This window comes from Lontra canadensis, unplaced genomic scaffold, assembly GCF_010015895.1.
Source record: "Lontra canadensis isolate GAN:19392208 unplaced genomic scaffold, GSC_riverotter_1.0 scaffold161, whole genome shotgun sequence".
Taxonomy (NCBI): Eukaryota; Metazoa; Chordata; class Mammalia; order Carnivora; family Mustelidae; genus Lontra; species Lontra canadensis.
In genome coordinates this window covers 998,922-1,005,374 of record NW_022631155.1, presented here as the reverse complement: position 1 = coordinate 1,005,374, position 6,453 = coordinate 998,922, and positions in this window count along the sequence as shown.

Genomic DNA, 6,453 nt, shown 5'->3' with positions numbered 1-6,453 from the left:
ATAAGTTATGCAGAAAGAGTCAATTATCATATGGTTTTGCTTATTTGTGTAGTATAAGGAATAACACGGAAGACATGGGGAGATGGAGAGGAGAAGTGAGTTGGGAGAAATTGGAGGGGGAGAAGAAGCATGAGAGACTGTAGACCCTGAGAAACAAACTGAGGGTTTTAGAAGGGAGCGGAATGGGGGAATGGATGAGCCTGGTGGTGGGTATTATGAAGGGCATGTATTGCATGGAGCACTGGGTGTGGTGCATAAACAATGAATTCTGGAACACTGAAAAGAAATTAAAAAAAATAAATAAAAATTAAAAAAAGAATAGGCTCCACACTCAGCATGGAACCCAATGTGGAGACTTAAGCCACCACTCTGAGATCTAGACCTTAGCTGAGACTGAGTTTGAAGCTTAACTGTCTGAGCCACCCAGGTGCCCCTAGACATTTGAGAAATTTTAATGAGACAGGATCCATAGGACTCAGTGATGGATTGAATGTGAGGATGTGGAAAATGGAGACAAGGATGAGTGCCTTTAGCCATTCCCATGGGTGAGGTGCCACTGAGATGGGGAATACCAAAGGACAACCAGAATCTTATTTTGGTGGGAGAGAAGAGGGAGAAAGAAAAGTCATGATAATAATTGTAAATTATATATTTAGTAGGTAACTCCTGTGTGCACAATACTGAGCAAGGCACTGTGGAGGACGCAGGGTTTAAAATTTATTCCATTGTCTCAGATCCAGAGGCTTGGCCTATTCTGTCTTTTCCTTGTAGCCCACAGAACACACAGACAGAACACAGTCTGTCCTTGGATGTGGAACTGAGAGAGGAGAGCTAGCATAGATTGTGTTCCACAGTGTCATGGACAGTGGGGAAGACCTTTCTATGACAGTTCTGGTCCAGGTAGCTGCAATGGATTGAAGACTTCAGGCTGGAATTTGTTCTCTTCAACTATTATTTACTGTAACAACAATATTATAACACTGTTGAAGAACATTATAGGAAATTTACAAAGAAAAACGTAGCCCATAATTCCCACATGGTAGTTCATAAGAGCTTATTTTCTATCCCACATTGCCTCCTGGGCCTTGGCCACATGTGTGTATTTTTACATTGCTATAATTGCAGTCATATATGTAGCCTTTTCCATTTACCATTAAAGTGTAAGCATGACAGTTGCAACATTGTCTTCATAATGATGCATTTTTTGAAGATTTTATTTATTTATTTGAGAGAGAGAGAGAGAGAGAGAAGAGAACAAGAGGGGAGCAGACTCCCAGCTGAGCAGAATCTGATGCGGAGCTCGATCCAGGGCCCTGAGATCATGACCCAAGCCAAAGGCAGATACTTAAAGATTGAGCCACTCAGGCACCCCCATAATGGTATTTTTTAATGGCTGCAAAGTACTCTTTGGAGATGATGTACAATAATTTTCTTAACCATGCCCATATTGTCTAACATCTACATTGTGTCCAATTCCTTGCATGAAGCATGAATTACTTCTGTCTAGGTTCTACTTTTCACTAACCCTGACTTGCTTCAAGTAAAGGGCTGCCCTGGTTCTCTCCTCTTAAAGTAAAACATTATGCAAACATAGTTTCCAGCTGAGGAGTGACAGAACACATTCTACTAGATCTAAATGCAGCTTGGTCTTCCATTTTCTGGTGCTGGAGAAAATAACTTGTTCTTTTCATTTAGTGGTGAATGGAAAGATACTTAAGGCAGGAGTTAGAATCAGGTGAGGTAAGGCAAGGAATGAGACCAAGAATAGAAGGTGAAATAGGATTCTTTCTCTGTGTGTGTGTATGTATTTGTATGTGTGTTTGTGTGTATATACATGTGTGTATATTATGGGGTTGAAGATCAGGAATAAGGCTAGAATGAGGTTGTATCCCAGTAGGAAATGTAGCATTAGGTAAAGCTATGGGCTGGGAGTGCTTATTTGATGTTTGGACATTGTGACATTCTTTAAAAAACTCTTAACAAGGGGTGCCTGGGTGGCTCAGTGGGTTAAAGCCTCTGCCTTCGGCTCAGGTCATGATCCCAGGGTCCTGGGATCGAGCCCTGCATTGGGCTCTCTGCTCAGCAGGGAGACGGCTTCCCCCACTCTCTCTTTCTGCCTACTTGTGATCTCTGCCTGTCGAATAAATAATAAAAATAAAATCTAAAAAAAATTCTTAACATGTCAGCTGTTTTAATACCATGTAAGTATGCAAGGCAACATCATATCTTTCCAGAAGCACTTCTGTGTCACTCCCTATGTAATCCTACACCTTTCCTTAGTCAAAGCCTTCTGTGTACCTATCTCACTGCAGACCCTGTCTTAGAAGCTGCAAAACTACACTAGTCCATGGCCTTGTATGTCCTAGATAGGTTCCCAACTCTGGTTCCTATACACAGTCTAGGGTAGGTCATGACTACCCAAGTGGAAGACTCAGGGTACTGGACAGCCTCTGCTTTTCTCTCACCCTTCTGGGAAGATCTGAACTTCCCTACTTGGTTGATCCTCCTGCTCCTAAAGGCTCTGCCAACAGGAACTGGTATTACAGTAAGTTATTGAGGGATTGATTTGGCCACAGGGAAATGGCCCACACTTGATATGTCTCAGCCACTTCAGGTGGCACAATTTCATCTTTTACATTAGGGTCAGTTTAAGTTTTAAATAAATTAGAAGCATCAGGATAAATTTGTTGCTTCTGTTCCCTTTGATATAAATGAATCTCAGCTCATTAGGCAGATAGGATCTTTTCTCTTGGGGCCTGATACATCATCTGGACAAATTACTTTCCACAAAGAAAGGAAAGCAGGTGACACTGCAGTCAGTTCTTGTTCAGATAATGGAGGGCCTAGGACAGAAGCAGCCTCTGTCTGCATTCTTGGGGGTCACTTTGTCTCTAAGGAACAGGAGATATGATGGCTGATACATGACAGAGTCTCTGTCCCTACAGAGAGCCAGAATGGCCATGGTGACCATATAAGAGAATTGGTCTGACTTTATGTATACCTAGATTACATTTCAGCTCTGTAGTAATAAAAATTAAAACAAACAATAAACTTATTGAGCAGCTACTATGTGTCAGGAAATTACTGAGTGCTGGTGATAATCAACAAAACAGACAAAAATCCCTATTGTTATAAAGAGAGACAATAAAAAATAAATAAAATGTATAGGATATTGCATCGTGATAACTTGCAATAGGGGAAAAAACAAAGCATGAAATACGGTTAAGGGGGCATTAAAATTTTAGATAGAGTGGTCAGAGAAGGCCCTACTGAGAAAAGAACTGAATAAAGTGAGGGAGAAAACTGAATTAGTCAACGTTCTCCAGAGAAACAGAATCAATGGGAGATATTATTCTGTTTATTAATTATGAGGACTTGGCTCACATGTTAGTGGAGGATGAGAAGTCCCATAACCTGCCATGGGCTAGCTGGAGAGGCAGGAAAGCCAGTATTGTAGTTCCAAAGGCCTGAGAACTCCAAGGCCAATGGTATAAGCCCCAGTCTGAGAGCAAGAAAAGTCCGTTGTATCTCAGCTCAGTATTCAGAGAGAGCAAATTTCTCCCTCCTCTACATTTTTGTTCTATCTATATCTTCAGTGGATTGGGAAGGGTGCCTTCTTTACTCATTCCAGCTATTTAAATGCTAATCACTTCTGAAAACACCCTCACAGACACACCCAGAAATAATGTTTAAGCAGATATCTGGGCACCCTGTGGTCCAGTCAATTTGACACGTAAAATTAACAATAACAGGAACCATGTGGCAAAGAGTCTTACAAAGCATGGGCACAACATGGGGCAAATTATGCCTCTGCAAATAATTAATAAATACTTGACGATTTATTAGGTTCCCCAGTGTCTCTACTCCTTTAGTTCAGATGCAGATGAGGAGAAACAGCCTTGATGATCATTTTCCACCAAGGCTTTGCAACCCACTGATGAAAAATCTACAAATAGTTACCAAAAGTCAATTGTATTAAATAGCAGGGACTTTTCCCATGCTAGCTCTCTGACCTTGAACCACTTATTTTCTCTCTTTGGGTCTCATTGTTTCATTTGGGAAATGGAGACATGATGTAGTATTGGCGGTTGCTGTGAGGCTCCAGTGAAAAATGACTATGGAAGAGCTTTGTACCCAGCTTTCTGAAAATAGCAGGGATTGTTCCTACCAGCCTAGACCTGAAAAATGTCCCACTTGCCAGTGGGTCAAGTTAGTCATTAGCCTGTCCCCAGCAGTACAGCAACCAGAAGGCCACACTGAGACTTCAGCTAGTGACAGAAGTTGTATGAGAGTAGTTCTGCTCAGGGGTGGAGATGGGAACAGGGACATTTTGGTTTCATGCATACAGAAAACTGAGATATAGGATTGATACTTTTGGGAGATTGGTTAAATGTCCTGCATTAGTTTTCTATGGCTATGTAACAAATTACCACAAACCCAGCAGCTGAAAATAATATCCATTTATTCTCTTATAGTTTCCCTGGGCCAGGAAAGCTTAACTGAGTGCTCCTCTTGGTACCTCACAAATCAAAGTGTGGGCCACACCAGGCTCTAACCTGGGACTTCAGGAAAAGATCTGCTACCAAGTTCATTCAGGTTGCTAGCACACTGCATAGCCTTGCAATTTCAGGATGTTTGTTCCAGTTTCTTTGCTGGGTGTCAGTCAAGGAATGTTCTCATCTCCTAGAGTTCATTCTTTGGTCCTTGCATATGGGTCCTTCAGTCTTCAAAGCTAGCAATAGTATACTAAAACTTTCTTGTGCTTTGAATCTCTTTCACTTCCCCTTCTGCCACCAGCCAGGGAAAACTCTGCTTTCCAAGGGCTTCTGTGATTAGATTAGACCAGCCTGGGTGATATCCATATATTAAAGTCAACTTATTTGGAATTTTGTATCTGCAAAATCCCTTTACAGCAGTATATAGATTAGCATTTAATTTAATAACCTGGGAACAGATGTCTTAGGGAAACATATTTAGAATTCTATCTGCCACATGTCCTCCCTGAGTTATTAGAATCATGTCAACAGTTTTCCTTCAGGGTCTATTTCAAGCCCCATAAAATGAAAAAAGGATTGTAATCACAGAAATCAAACAATACCTCCAACCTCTTATTGTCTCTGTGTTTTTCCTTTCTCTAGTTGTCTGGCTAAGCTGCGCCTCAAGTACAGGTGCCAAGTATATCCAGCAGGAATTATAGTTCCAGCTATCGATCAACATCCAAAGGGAAGAGTCTGTTTCTCAGGCAGAAAACTGAAAGTCCAAGGCAGCCCCTTGAAATATGGTGAAAGATGTTTCTTAGGGCAGTTGGAAAGGATCGACAACCTTTTGGGTCACAGTCTTTCTGGCAGAATGACAATAAGAGACTACTATGGGGGAAGAGATTTCTCAAGGTTCAAGAATTGGGCAATGTTGGTCTGCCATTCTTCACATAGATATTCTCACTTCATGTCCCTTTAGAAGGTAATGTTTAATCCTCCTAAGTTAAAGTGTTTCCAAACAATGAGGTAAGCCACAGGCCAACAACCCAGCATAGACAGGACTTGGTATTAGAGGAAACCATAAGCTTTCTATCTGGGTATCAATGGATACCTGGGTCAATTGGGGATGGACAACTGTCTTTTGGGGTCTTTTCCAATGGCCTTCAGATCAGTGACTGTTCAACTTACTATTTCTTCTGATGAGAAGACTGCGTTTCCATCCAGATAGGGAATGGTGTAAGAAACTTGGATCCTGAGCAAAGAAAGATATAACTAAGCCAAGGGTTAGGGGGCAGCCTGAAGGGCAGCGTGGGACCTATCAGACAATAGCACTGGAGAGCCTCTGCCATCTGCTACTAACAATCCTCAAATGATCAGAGGAAGGAAGGAGCAAAGGAACTTCAGGATTGAACACAAATAACTTTTCCTAAATGCAATTAGAGCAGCAGTCCATGTAATTCAGAGAGAAGGATTTCAAAAAACTTTCACCTCAGGTCTAAGGTGGGAGAGCAGGAGAGCTGACTGTGCCCTCATTAGATAAGCAAACCTGGCTCAGTTCTAATTGTAGCTCTCTTTTCACAGGTATGATTATGCTGAGAGACAAGTCGCATACTTCTTCTTCCAGCACATCAGGCAAGCAAAAATCAATTAATCCTGCACATAAGGTGGTGCAGAGTTAATGTGAATGAATGAATGAAAACAACAGGAGATAGTTAAGTAAGAGAACCTTTGTTATCTATGTGGTAAACTCAAGAATATGTCTGAGGCCTATCCTGCCTCCTAAGCTCCAGACTCACATATGGGGACACTCGAGAATTTCCACTTGCATATTCCACAAGCACCTTTAATCTTATCTGGGTCAGATTTAACTTACCATATTCTTATCCCCGTTCTCAAAATCTCCCAAGTGTTTTCTATTTCAGGAATAAGCATCATTATCCATCTCTGCACTCAAGCCAGAAATTTGGAATTTATT